The sequence below is a fragment of the Coturnix japonica genome, chromosome Z, assembly GCF_054131305.1.
Source record: "Coturnix japonica strain WE chromosome Z, WE-NBRP24, whole genome shotgun sequence".
Lineage (NCBI taxonomy): Eukaryota > Metazoa > Chordata > Aves > Galliformes > Phasianidae > Coturnix > Coturnix japonica.
Genome location: NC_140702.1, coordinates 51,734,831 through 51,750,132, shown reverse-complemented (window position 1 = coordinate 51,750,132; position 15,302 = coordinate 51,734,831). Strand labels below are relative to the sequence as shown.

The following is a 15,302-nucleotide window of genomic DNA, read 5'->3' as shown; positions in this document are numbered from 1 at the left end:
TTCCTTTTCTGTATACTTTCTTTTCATTTACACTTTCATTTCAATTCCTATTTTTAAACTTAGCCTCTCCTTTCATTTATACTTTCCTTTCCTTTCATACTTACCTTTGCTTTCCTATCTTTTATAAATTCCCTTCTTTAATAATTCCCTTCCCTTTGCATTATACCTACCTTCCCTTTTTGTTCTGTAACATTTTCCTTTAGACCTTCCTTTCCATTCCTTTTTTTTTTTAAATTAACCTTTCCTTTTTTATATACTTCCCTATCCTTACAATTCTACATACATTGACTTTCCTTCATACTTTGCTTTCCTTTCCATTATATCTACCTTTCCTTTCTTTTCTATTCCTTTCCTTTCCCTTCCTTTATACTTACCTTTGCTTCCTTTCTTTTATACTTTCCCTTCCTTTATACTTTCCATTCCCTTATACTTTCCTTTCCATTCCTATTTTTAAACTTACCCATTCCTTTCATTTATACTTTCTTATCCTTTCCAATATACTTACCTTTGCTTTCCTTTCTTTTATACTTTCCCTTCCTTTATACTTTCCTTTTCTTTATACTTTCCTTTCCTTTATACTTTCCTTTTCTGTATACTTTCCTTTCCTTTACACTTTCATTTCAATTCCTATTTTTAAACTTAGCCTTTCCTTTCATTTATACTTTCCTTTCCTTTCCTTTCATACTTACCTTTGCTTTCCTTTCTTTTATAAATTCCCTTCTTTTATAATTCCCTTCCCTTTGCATTATACCTACATTCCCTTTCTGTTCTGTAACATTTTCCTTTAGACCTTCCTTTCCATTCCTTTTTTATTTTAAATTAACCTTTCCTTTCCATTTTTATATACTTCCCTATCCTTACAATTCTACATACATTGACTTTCCTTTATACATTGCTTTCCTTTCCATTATATCTACCTTTCCTTTCTTTTCTATTCCCTTCCTTTCCCTTCCTTTATACTTACCTTTGCTTCCTTTCTTTTATACTTTCCCTTCCTTTATACTTTCCATTCCCTTATACTTTCCTTTCCATTCCTATTTTTCAACTTACCCATTCCTTTCATTTATACTTTCTTATCCTTTCCAATATACTTACCTTTGCTTTCCTTTCTTTTATACTTTCCCTTCCTTTATACTTTCCTTTTCTTTATACTTTCCTTTCCTTTATACTTTCCTTTTCTGTATACTTTCCTTTCCTTTACACTTTCATTTCAATTCCTATTTTTAAACTTAGCCTCTCCTTTCATTTATACTTTCCTTTCCTTTCATACTTACCTTTGCTTTCCTTTCTTTTATAAATTCCCTTCTTTTATAATTCCCTTCCCTTTGCATTATACCTACATTCCCTTTCTCTTCTGTAACATTTTCCCTTAGACCTTCCTTTCCATTCCTTTTTTTTTTTTTAAATTAACCTTTCCTTTCCTTTTTTATATACTTCCCTATCCTTACAATTCTACATACATTGACTTTCCTTCATACTTTGCTTTCCTTTCCATTATATCTACCTTTCCTTTCTTTTCTATTCCCTTCCTTTCCCTTCCTTTATACTTACCTTTGCTTCCTTTCTTTTATACTTCCCCTTCCTTTATACTTTCCATTCCCTTATACTTTCCTTTCCATTCCTATTTTTAAACTTACCCATTCCTATCATTTATACTTTCTTATCCTTTCCAATATACTTACCTTTGCTTTCCTTTCTTTTATACTTTCCCTTTCCTTTTCTGTATACTTTCTTTTCATTTACACTTTCATTTCAATTCCTATTTTTAAACTTAGACTTTCCTTTCATTTATACTTTCCTTTCCTTTCATACTTACCTTTGCTTTCCTATCTTTTATAAATTCCCTTCTTTAATAATTCCCTTCCCTTTGCATTATACCTACCTTCCCTTTTTGTTCTGTAACATTTTCCTTTAGACCTTCCTTTCCATTCCTTTTTTTTTTTAAATTAACCTTTCCTTTCCTTTTTTATATACTTCCCTATCCTTACAATTCTACATACATTGACTTTCCTTCATACTTTGCTTTCCTTTCCATTATATCTACCTTTCCTTTCTTTTCTATTCCCTTCCTTTCCCTTCCTTTATACTTACCTTTGCTTCCTTTCTTTTATACTTTCCCTTCCTTTATACTTTCCATTCCCTTATACTTTCCTTTCCATTCCTATTTTTAAACTTACCCATTCCTTTCATTTATACTTTCTTATCCTTTCCAATATACTTACCTTTGCTTTCCTTTCTTTTATACTTTCCCTTCCTTTATACTTTCCTTTTCTTTATACTTTCCTTTCCTTTATACTTTCCTTTTCTGTATACTTTCCTTTCCTTTACACTTTCATTTAAATTCCTATTTTTAAACTTAGCCTTTCCTTTCATTTATACTTTCCTTTCCTTTCATACTTACCTTTGCTTTCCTTTCTTTTATAAATTCCCTTCTTTTATAATTCCCTTCCCTTTGCATTATACCTACATTCCCTTTCTGTTCTGTAACATTTTCCTTTAGACCTTCCTTTCCATTCCTTTTTTATTTTAAATTAACCTTTCCTTTCCATTTTTATATACTTCCCTATCCTTACAATTCTACATACATTGACTTTCCTTTATACATTGCTTTCCTTTCCATTATATCTACCTTTCCTTTCTTTTCTATTCCCTTCCTTTCCCTTCCTTTATACTTACCTTTGCTTCCTTTCTTTTATACTTTCCCTTCCTTTATACTTTCCATTCCCTTATACTTTCCTTTCCATTCCTATTTTTCAACTTACCCATTCCTTTCATTTATACTTTCTTATCCTTTCCAATATACTTACCTTTGCTTTCCTTTCTTTTATACTTTCCCTTCCTTTATACTTTCCTTTTCTTTATACTTTCCTTTCCTTTATACTTTTCTGTATACTTTCCTTTCCTTTACACTTTCATTTCAATTCCTATTTTTAAACTTAGCCTCTCCTTTCATTTATACTTTCCTTTCCTTTCCTTTCATACTTACCTTTGCTTTCCTTTCTTTTATAAATTCCCTTCTTTTATAATTCCCTTCCCTTTGCATTATACCTACATTCCCTTTCTGTTCTGTAACATTTTCCTTTAGACCTTCCTATCCATTCCTTTTTTTTTTTTAAATTAACCTTTCCTTTCCTTTCTTATATACTTCCCTATCCTTACAATTCTACATACATTGACTTTCCTTCATACTTTGCTTTCCTTTCCATTATATCTACCTTTCCTTTCTTTTCTATTCCCTTCCTTTCCCTTCCTTTATACTTACCTTTGCTTCCTTTCTTTTATACTTTCCCTTCCTTTATACTTTCCATTCCCTTATACTTTCCTTTCCATTCCTATTTTTAAACTTACCCATTCCTATCATTTATACTTTCTTATCCTTTCCAATATACTTACCTTTGCTTTCCTTTCTTTTATACTTTCCCTTCCTTTATACTTTCCTTTTCTTTATACTTTCCTTTCCTTTATACTTTCCTTTTCTGTATACTTTCCTTTCCTTTACACTTTCATTTCAATTCCAATTTTTAAACTTAGCCTCTCCTTTCATTTATACTTTCCTTTCCTTTCATACTTACCTTTGCTTTCCTTTCTTTTATAAATTCCCTTCTTTTATAATTCCCTTCCCTTTGAATTATACCTACATTCCCTTTCTGTTCTGTAACATTTTCCCTTAGACCTTCCTTTCCATTCCTTTTTTTTTTTTTAAATTAACCTTTCCTTTCCTTTTTTATATACTTCCCTATCCTTACAATTCTACATACATTGACTTTCCTTTATACTTTGCTTTCCTTTCCATTATATCTACCTTTCCTTTCTTTTCTATTCCCTTCCTTTCCCTTCCTTTATACTTACCTTTGCTTCCTTTATTTTATACTTTCCCTTCCTTTATACTTTCCATTCCCTTATACTTTCCTTTCCATTCCTATTTTTAAACTTACCCATTCCTTTCATTTATACTTTCTTATCCTTTCCAATATACTTACCTTTGCTTTCCTTTCTTTTATACTTTCCCTTCCTTTATACTTTCCTTTTCTTTATACTTTCCTTTCCTTTATACTTTCCTTTTCTGTATACTTTCCTTTCCTTTACACTTTCATTTAAATTCCTATTTTTAAACTTAGCCTTTCCTTTCATTTATACTTTCCTTTCCTTTCATACTTACCTTTGCTTTCCTTTCTTTTATAAATTCCCTTCTTTTATAATTCCCTTCCCTTTGCATTATACCTACATTCCCTTTCTGTTCTGTAACATTTTCCTTTAGACCTTCCTTTCCATTCCTTTTTTATTTTAAATTAACCTTTCCTTTCCATTTTTATATACTTCCCTATCCTTACAATTCTACATACATTGACTTTCCTTTATACATTGCTTTCCTTTCCATTATATCTACCTTTCCTTTCTTTTCTATTCCCTTCCTTTCCCTTCCTTTATACTTACCATTCCTTCCTTTCTTTTATACTTTCCCTTCCTTTATACTTTCCATTCCCTTCTACTTTCCTTTCCATTCCTATTTTTAAAATTACCCATTCCTTTCATTTATACTTTCTTATCCTTTCCAATATACTTACCTTTGCTTTCCTTTCTTTTATACTTTCCCTTCCTTTATACTTTCCTTTTCTTTATACTTTCCTTTCCTTTATACTTTCCTTTTCTGTATACTTTCCTTTCCTTTACACTTTCATTTCAATTCCTATTTTTAAACTTAGCCTCTCCTTTCATTTATACTTTCCTTTCCTTTCATACTTACCTTTGCTTTCCTTTCTTTTATGAATTCCCTTCTTTTATAATTCCCTTCCCTTTGAATTATACCTACATTCCCTTTCTGTTCTGTAACATTTTCCCTTAGACCTTCCTTTCCATTCCTTTTTTTTTTTTTAAATTAACCTTTCCTTTCCTTTTTTATATACTTCCCTATCCTTACAATTCTACATACATTGACTTTCCTTTATACTTTGCTTTCCTTTCCATTATATCTACCTTTCCTTTCTTTTCTATTCCCTTCCTTTCCCTTCCTTTATACTTACCTTTGCTTCCTTTATTTTATACTTTCCCTTCCTTTATACTTTCCATTCCCTTATACTTTCTTTTCCATTCCTATTTTTAAAATTACCCATTCCTTTCATTTATACTTTCTTATCCTTTCCAATATACTTACCTTTGCTTTCCTTTCTTTTATACTTTCCCTTCCTTTATACTTTCCTTTTCTTTATACTTTCCCTTCCTTTATACTTTCCTTTTCTTTATACTTTCCTTTCCTTTATACTTTCCTTTTCTGTATACTTTCCTTTCCTTTACACTTTCATTTAAATTCCTATTTTTAAACTTAGCCTTCCTTTCATTTATACTTTCCTTTCCTTTCATACTTACCTTTGCTTTCCTTTCTTTTATAAATTCCCTTCTTTTATAATTCCCTTCCCTTTGCATTATACCTACATTCCCTTTCTCTTCTGTAACATTTTCCCTTAGACCTTCCTTTCCATTCCTTTTTTTTTTTTTAAATTAACCTTTCCTTTCCTTTTTTATATACTTCCCTATCCTTACAATTCTACATACATTGACTTTCCTTCATACTTTGCTTTCCTTTCCATTATATCTACCTTTCCTTTCTTTTCTATTCCCTTCCTTTCCCTTCCTTTATACTTACCTTTGCTTCCTTTCTTTTATACTTCCCCTTCCTTTATACTTTCCATTCCCTTATACTTTCCTTTCCATTCCTATTTTTAAACTTACCCATTCCTATCATTTATACTTTCTTATCCTTTCCAATATACTTACCTTTGCTTTCCTTTCTTTTATACTTTCCCTTTCCTTTTCTGTATACTTTCTTTTCATTTACACTTTCATTTCAATTCCTATTTTTAAACTTAGACTTTCCTTTCATTTATACTTTCCTTTCCTTTCATACTTACCTTTGCTTTCCTATCTTTTATAAATTCCCTTCTTTAATAATTCCCTTCCCTTTGCATTATACCTACATTCCCTTTTTGTTCTGTAACATTTTCCTTTAGACCTTCCTTTCCATTCCTTTTTTTTTTTAAATTAACCTTTCCTTTCCTTTTTTATATACTTCCCTATCCTTACAATTCTACATACATTGACTTTCCTTCATACTTTGCTTTCCTTTCCATTATATCTACCTTTCCTTTCTTTTCTATTCCCTTCCTTTCCCTTCCTTTATACTTACCTTTGCTTCCTTTCTTTTATACTTTCCCTTCCTTTATACTTTCCATTCCCTTATACTTTCCTTTCCATTCCTATTTTTAAACTTACCCATTCCTTTCATTTATACTTTCTTATCCTTTCCAATATACTTACCTTTGCTTTCCTTTCTTTTATACTTTCCCTTCCTTTATACTTTCCTTTTCTTTATACTTTCCTTTCCTTTATACTTTCCTTTTCTGTATACTTTCCTTTCCTTTACACTTTCATTTCAATTCCTATTTTTAAACTTAGCCTCTCCTTTCATTTATACTTTCCTTTCCTTTCATACTTACCTTTGCTTTCCTTTCTTTTATAAATTCCCTTCTTTTATAATTCCCTTCCCTTTGCATTATACCTACATTCCCTTTCTGTTCTGTAACATTTTCCTTTAGACCTTCCTTTCCATTCCTTTTTTATTTTAAATTAACCTTTCCTTTCCATTTTTATATACTTCCCTATCCTTACAATTCTACATACATTGACTTTCCTTTATACATTGCTTTCCTTTCCATTATATCTACCTTTCCTTTCTTTTCTATTCCCTTCCTTTCCCTTCCTTTATACTTACCTTTGCTTCCTTTCTTTTATACTTTCCCTTCCTTTATACTTTCCATTCCCTTATACTTTCCTTTCCATTCCTATTTTTCAACTTACCCATTCCTTTCATTTATACTTTCTTATCCTTTCCAATATACTTACCTTTGCTTTCCTTTCTTTTATACTTTCCCTTCCTTTATACTTTCCTTTTCTTTATACTTTCCTTTCCTTTATACTTTTCTGTATACTTTCCTTTCCTTTACACTTTCATTTCAATTCCTATTTTTAAACTTAGCCTCTCCTTTCATTTATACTTTCCTTTCCTTTCCTTTCATACTTACCTTTGCTTTCCTTTCTTTTATAAATTCCCTTCTTTTATAATTCCCTTCCCTTTGCATTATACCTACATTCCCTTTCTGTTCTGTAACATTTTCCTTTAGACCTTCCTATCCATTCCTTTTTTTTTTTTAAATTAACCTTTCCTTTCCTTTCTTATATACTTCCCTATCCTTACAATTCTACATACATTGACTTTCCTTCATACTTTGCTTTCCTTTCCATTATATCTACCTTTCCTTTCTTTTCTATTCCCTTCCTTTCCCTTCCTTTATACTTACCTTTGCTTCCTTTCTTTTATACTTTCCCTTCCTTTATACTTTCCATTCCCTTATACTTTCCTTTCCATTCCTATTTTTAAACTTACCCATTCCTATCATTTATACTTTCTTATCCTTTCCAATATACTTACCTTTGCTTTCCTTTCTTTTATACTTTCCCTTCCTTTATACTTTCCTTTTCTTTATACTTTCCTTTCCTTTATACTTTCCTTTTCTGTATACTTTCCTTTCCTTTACACTTTCATTTCAATTCCTATTTTTAAACTTAGCCTCTCCTTTCATTTATACTTTCCTTTCCTTTCATACTTACCTTTGCTTTCCTTTCTTTTATAAATTCCCTTCTTTTATAATTCCCTTCCCTTTGAATTATACCTACATTCCCTTTCTGTTCTGTAACATTTTCCCTTAGACCTTCCTTTCCATTCCTTTTTTTTTTTTTAAATTAACCTTTCCTTTCCTTTTTTATATACTTCCCTATCCTTACAATTCTACATACATTGACTTTCCTTTATACTTTGCTTTCCTTTCCATTATATCTACCTTTCCTTTCTTTTCTATTCCCTTCCTTTCCCTTCCTTTATACTTACCTTTGCTTCCTTTATTTTATACTTTCCCTTCCTTTATACTTTCCATTCCCTTATACTTTCCTTTCCATTCCTATTTTTAAACTTACCCATTCCTTTCATTTATACTTTCTTATCCTTTCCAATATACTTACCTTTGCTTTCCTTTCTTTTATACTTTAAAGAATCCCTTCCTTTATACTTTCCTTTTCTTTATACTTTCCTTTCCTTTATACTTTCCTTTTCTGTATACTTTCCTTTCCTTTACACTTTCATTTAAATTCCTATTTTTAAACTTAGCCTTTCCTTTCATTTATACTTTCCTTTCCTTTCATACTTACCTTTGCTTTCCTTTCTTTTATAAATTCCCTTCTTTTATAATTCCCTTCCCTTTGCATTATACCTACATTCCCTTTCTGTTCTGTAACATTTTCCTTTAGACCTTCCTTTCCATTCCTTTTTTATTTTAAATTAACCTTTCCTTTCCATTTTTATATACTTCCCTATCCTTACAATTCTACATACATTGACTTTCCTTTATACATTGCTTTCCTTTCCATTATATCTACCTTTCCTTTCTTTTCTATTCCCTTCCTTTCCCTTCCTTTATACTTACCATTCCTTCCTTTCTTTTATACTTTCCCTTCCTTTATACTTTCCATTCCCTTCTACTTTCCTTTCCATTCCTATTTTTAAAATTACCCATTCCTTTCATTTATACTTTCTTATCCTTTCCAATATACTTACCTTTGCTTTCCTTTCTTTTATACTTTCCCTTCCTTTATACTTTCCTTTTCTTTATACTTTCCTTTCCTTTATACTTTCCTTTTCTGTATACTTTCCTTTCCTTTACACTTTCATTTCAATTCCTATTTTTAAACTTAGCCTCTCCTTTCATTTATACTTTCCTTTCCTTTCATACTTACCTTTGCTTTCCTTTCTTTTATAAATTCCCTTCTTTTATAATTCCCTTCCCTTTGAATTTTACCTACATTCCCTTTCTGTTCTGTAACATTTTCCCTTAGACCTTCCTTTCCATTCCTTTTTTTTTTTTTTAAATTAACCTTACCTTTCCTTTTTTATATACTTCCCTATCCTTACAATTCTACATACATTGACTTTCCTTTATACTTTGCTTTCCTTTCCATTATATCTACCTTTCCTTTCTTTTCTATTCCCTTCCTTTCCCTTCCTTTATACTTACCTTTGCTTCCTTTATTTTATACTTCCCCTTCCTTTATACTTTCCATTCCCTTATACTTTCCTTTCCATTCCTATTTTTAAACTTACCCATTCCTTTCATTTATACTTTCTTATCCTTTCCAATATACTTACCTTTGCTTTCCTTTCTTTTATACTTTCCCTTCCTTTATACTTTCCTTTTCTTTATACTTTCCTTTCCTTTATACTTTCCTTTTCTGTATACTTTCCTTTCCTTTACACTTTCATTTAAATTCCTATTTTTAAACTTAGCCTTTCCTTTCATTTATACTTTCCTTTCCTTTCATACTTACCTTTGCTTTCCTTTCTTTTATAAATTCCCTTCTTTTATAATTCCCTTCCCTTTGCATTATACCTACATTCCCTTTCTGTTCTGTAACATTTTCCTTTAGACCTTCCTTTCCATTCCTTTTTTATTTTAAATTAACCTTTCCTTTCCATTTTTATATACTTCCCTATCCTTACAATTCTACATACATTGACTTTCCTTTATACATTGCTTTCCTTTCCATTATATCTACCTTTCCTTTCTTTTCTATTCCCTTCCTTTCCCTTCCTTTATACTTACCATTCCTTCCTTTCTTTTATACTTTCCCTTCCTTTATACTTTCCATTCCCTTCTACTTTCCTTTCCATTCCTATTTTTAAAATTACCCATTCCTTTCATTTATACTTTCTTATCCTTTCCAATATACTTACCTTTGCTTTCCTTTCTTTTATACTTTCCCTTCCTTTATACTTTCCTTTTCTTTATACTTTCCTTTCCTTTATACTTTCCTTTTCTGTATACTTTCCTTTCCTTTACACTTTCATTTCAATTCCTATTTTTAAACTTAGCCTCTCCTTTCATTTATACTTTCCTTTCCTTTCATACTTACCTTTGCTTTCCTTTCTTTTATAAATTCCCTTCTTTTATAATTCCCTTCCCTTTGAATTATACCTACATTCCCTTTCTGTTCTGTAACATTTTCCCTTAGACCTTCCTTTCCATTCCTTTTTTTTTTTTTTAAATTAACCTTACCTTTCCTTTTTTATATACTTCCCTATCCTTACAATTCTACATACATTGACTTTCCTTTATACTTTGCTTTCCTTTCCATTATATCTACCTTTCCTTTCTTTTCTATTCCCTTCCTTTCCCTTCCTTTATACTTACCTTTGCTTCCTTTCTTTTATACTTCCCCTTCCTTTATACTTTCCATTCCCTTATACTTTCCTTTCCATTCCTATTTTTAAACTTACCCATTCCTTTCATTTATACTTTCTTATCCTTTCCAATATACTTACCTTTGCTTTCCTTTCTTTTATACTTTCCCTTCCTTTATACTTTCCTTTTCTTTATACTTTCCTTTCCTTTATACTTTCCTTTTCTGTATACTTTCCTTTCCTTTACACTTTCATTTAAATTCCTATTTTTAAACTTAGCCTTTCCTTTCATTTATACTTTCCTTTCCTTTCATACTTACCTTTGCTTTCCTTTCTTTTATAAATTCCCTTCTTTTATAATTCCCTTCCCTTTGCATTATACCTACATTCCCTTTCTGTTCTGTAACATTTTCCTTTAGACCTTCCTTTCCATTCCTTTTTTATTTTAAATTAACCTTTCCTTTCCATTTTTATATACTTCCCTATCCTTACAATTCTACATACATTGACTTTCCTTTATACATTGCTTTCCTTTCCATTATATCTACCTTTCCTTTCTTTTCTATTCCCTTCCTTTCCCTTCCTTTATACTTACCATTCCTTCCTTTCTTTTATACTTTCCCTTCCTTTATACTTTCCATTCCCTTCTACTTTCCTTTCCATTCCTATTTTTAAAATTACCCATTCCTTTCATTTATACTTTCTTATCCTTTCCAATATACTTACCTTTGCTTTCCTTTCTTTTATACTTTCCCTTCCTTTATACTTTCCTTTTCTTTATACTTTCCTTTCCTTTATACTTTCCTTTTCTGTATACTTTCCTTTCCTTTACACTTTCATTTCAATTCCTATTTTTAAACTTAGCCTCTCCTTTCATTTATACTTTCCTTTCCTTTCATACTTACCTTTGCTTTCCTTTCTTTTATAAATTCCCTTCTTTTATAATTCCCTTCCCTTTGAATTATACCTACATTCCCTTTCTGTTCTGTAACATTTTCCCTTAGACCTTCCTTTCCATTCCTTTTTTTTTTTTTAAATTAACCTTACCTTAACTTTTTTATATACTTCCCTATCCTTACAATTCTACATACATTGACTTTCCTTTATACTTTGCTTTCCTTTCCATTATATCTACCTTTCCTTTCTTTTCTATTCCCTTCCTTTCCCTTCCTTTATACTTACCTTTGCTTCCTTTATTTTATACTTTCCCTTCCTTTATACTTTCCATTCCCTTATACTTTCCTTTCCATTCCTATTTTTAAACTTACCCATTCCTTTCATTTATACTTTCTTATCCTTTCCAATATACTTACCTTTGCTTTCCTTTCTTTTATACTTTCCCTTCCTTTATACTTTCCTTTTCTTTATACTTTCCCTTCCTTTATACTTTCCTTTTCTTTATACTTTCCTTTCCTTTATACTTTCCTTTTCTGTATACTTTCCTTTCCTTTACACTTTCATTTCAATTCCTATTTTTAAACTTAGCCTCTCCTTTCATTTATACTTTCCTTTCCTTTCATACTTACCTTTGCTTTCCTTTCTTTTATAAATTCCCTTCTTTTATAATTCCCTTCCCTTTGCATTATACCTACATTCCCTTTCTCTTCTGTAACATTTTCCCTTAGACCTTCCTTTCCATTCCTTTTTTTTTTTTAAATTAACCTTTCCTTTCCTTTTTTATATACTTCCCTATCCTTACAATTCTACATACATTGACTTTCCTTCATACTTTGCTTTCCTTTCCATTATATCTACCTTTCCTTTCTTTTCTATTCCCTTCCTTTCCCTTCCTTTATACTTACCTTTGCTTCCTTTCTTTTATACTTCCCCTTCCTTTATACTTTCCATTCCCTTATACTTTCCTTTCCATTCCTATTTTTAAACTTACCCATTCCTATCATTTATACTTTCTTATCCTTTCCAATATACTTACCTTTGCTTTCCTTTCTTTTATACTTTCCCTTTCCTTTTCTGTATACTTTCTTTTCATTTACACTTTCATTTCAATTCCTATTTTTAAACTTAGACTTTCCTTTCATTTATACTTTCCTTTCCTTTCATACTTACCTTTGCTTTCCTATCTTTTATAAATTCCCTTCTTTAATAATTCCCTTCCCTTTGCATTATACCTACCTTCCCTTTTTGTTCTGTAACATTTTCCTTTAGACCTTCCTTTCCATTCCTTTTTTTTTTTAAATTAACCTTTCCTTTCCTTTTTTATATACTTCCCTATCCTTACAATTCTACATACATTGACTTTCCTTCATACTTTGCTTTCCTTTCCATTATATCTACCTTTCCTTTCTTTTCTATTCCCTTCCTTTCCCTTCCTTTATACTTACCTTTGCTTCCTTTCTTTTATACTTTCCCTTCCTTTATACTTTCCATTCCCTTATACTTTCCTTTCCATTCCTATTTTTAAACTTACCCATTCCTTTCATTTATACTTTCTTATCCTTTCCAATATACTTACCTTTGCTTTCCTTTCTTTTATACTTTCCCTTCCTTTATACTTTCCTTTTCTTTATACTTTCCTTTCCTTTATACTTTCCTTTTCTGTATACTTTCCTTTCCTTTACACTTTCATTTAAATTCCTATTTTTAAACTTAGCCTTTCCTTTCATTTATACTTTCCTTTCCTTTCATACTTACCTTTGCTTTCCTTTCTTTTATAAATTCCCTTCTTTTATAATTCCCTTCCCTTTGCATTATACCTACATTCCCTTTCTGTTCTGTAACATTTTCCTTTAGACCTTCCTTTCCATTCCTTTTTTATTTTAAATTAACCTTTCCTTTCCATTTTTATATACTTCCCTATCCTTACAATTCTACATACATTGACTTTCCTTTATACATTGCTTTCCTTTCCATTATATCTACCTTTCCTTTCTTTTCTATTCCCTTCCTTTCCCTTCCTTTATACTTACCTTTGCTTCCTTTCTTTTATACTTTCCCTTCCTTTATACTTTCCATTCCCTTATACTTTCCTTTCCATTCCTATTTTTAAACTTACCCATTCCTTTCATTTATACTTTCTTATCCTTTCCAATATACTTACCTTTGCTTTCCTTTCTTTTATACTTTCCCTTCCTTTATACTTTCCTTTTCTTTATACTTTCCTTTCCTTTATACTTTTCTGTATACTTTCCTTTCCTTTACACTTTCATTTCAATTCCTATTTTTAAACTTAGCCTCTCCTTTCATTTATACTTTCCTTTCCTTTCCTTTCATACTTACCTTTGCTTTCCTTTCTTTTATAAATTCCCTTCTTTTATAATTCCCTTCCCTTTGCATTATACCTACATTCCCTTTCTGTTCTGTAACATTTTCCTTTAGACCTTCCTATCCATTCCTTTTTTTTTTTTAAATTAACCTTTCCTTTCCTTTCTTATATACTTCCCTATCCTTACAATTCTACATACATTGACTTTCCTTCATACTTTGCTTTCCTTTCCATTATATCTACCTTTCCTTTCTTTTCTATTCCCTTCCTTTCCCTTCCTTTATACTTACCTTTGCTTCCTTTCTTTTATACTTTCCCTTCCTTTATACTTTCCATTCCCTTATACTTTCCTTTCCATTCCTATTTTTAAACTTACCCATTCCTATCATTTATACTTTCTTATCCTTTCCAATATACTTACCTTTGCTTTCCTTTCTTTTATACTTTCCCTTCCTTTATACTTTCCTTTTATTTATACTTTCCTTTCCTTTATACTTTCCTTTTCTGTATACTTTCCTTTCCTTTACACTTTCATTTCAATTCCTATTTTTAAACTTAGCCTCTCCTTTCATTTATACTTTCCTTTCCTTTCATACTTACCTTTGCTTTCCTTTCTTTTATAAATTCCCTTCTTTTATAATTCCCTTCCCTTTGAATTATACCTACATTCCCTTTCTGTTCTGTAACATTTTCCCTTAGACCTTCCTATCCATTCCTTTTTTTTTTTTTAAATTGACCTTTCCTTTCCTTTTTTATATACTTCCCTATCCTTACAATTCTACATACATTGACTTTCCTTTATACTTTGCTTTCCTTTCCATTATATCTACCTTTCATTTCTTTTCTATTCCCTTCCTTTCCCTTCCTTTATACTTACCTTTGCTTCCTTTATTTTATACTTTCCCTTCCTTTATACTTTCCATTCCCTTATACTTTCCTTTCCATTCCTATTTTTAAAATTACCCATTCCTTTCATTTATACTTTCTTATCCTTTCCAATATACTTACCTTTGCTTTCCTTTCTTTTATACTTTCCCTTCCTTTACACTTTCATTTTCTTTATACTTTCCCTTCCTTTATACTTTCCTTTTCTTTATACTTTCCTTTCCTTTATACTTTCCTTTTCTGTATACTTTCATTTCCTTTACACTTTCATTTAAATTCCTATTTTTAAACTTAGCCTTCCTTTCATTTATACTTTCCTTTCCTTTCATACTTACCTTTGCTTTCCTTTCTTTTATAAATTCCCTTCTTTTATAATTCCCTTCCCTTTGCATTATACCTACATTCCCTTTCTGTTCTGTAACATTTTCCTTTAGACCTTCCTATCCATTCCTTTTTTTTTTTTAAATTAACCTTTCCTTTCCTTTTTTATATACTTCCCTATCCTTACAATTCTACATACATTGACTTTCCTTCATACTTTGCTTTCCTTTCCATTATATCTACCTTTCCTTTCTTTTCTATTCCCTTCCTTTCCCTTCCTTTATACTTACCTTTGCTTCCTTTATTTTATACTTTCCCTTCCTTTATACTTTCCATTCCCTTATACTTTCCTTTCCATTCCTATTTTTAAACTTACCCATTCCTTTCATTTATACTTTCTTATCCTTTCCAATATACTTACCTTTGCTTTCCTTTCTTTTATACTTTCCCTTCCTTTATACTTTCCTTTTCTTTATACTTTCCATTCCTTTATACTTTCCTTTTCTGTATACTTTCCTTTCCTTTACACTTTCATTTCAATTCCTATTTTTAAACTTACCCTTTCCTTTCATTTATACTTTCCGTTCATAC

General features: G+C 30.4%; 1 protein-coding gene and 1 long non-coding RNA gene across 6 annotated transcripts in view; one reads left to right on the top strand and one right to left on the bottom strand.

Annotated features, from left to right (window-relative positions):
* LOC146754037 (uncharacterized) overlaps positions 1-10,410 on the bottom strand; it is a 134,800-nt gene extending 124,390 nt beyond the window's left edge. Inside the window, exon 1 of the long non-coding RNA XR_014939598.1 lies at positions 8,985-10,410. This is a non-coding gene — a long non-coding RNA (uncharacterized LOC146754037). The remainder of the gene's footprint in view (positions 1-8,984) is intronic.
* LOC146754036 (putative COBW domain-containing protein 7) overlaps positions 1-15,302 on the top strand; it is a 128,185-nt gene that overhangs the window by 43,629 nt on the left and 69,254 nt on the right. The gene's annotated exons all lie outside the window — the stretch shown is intronic.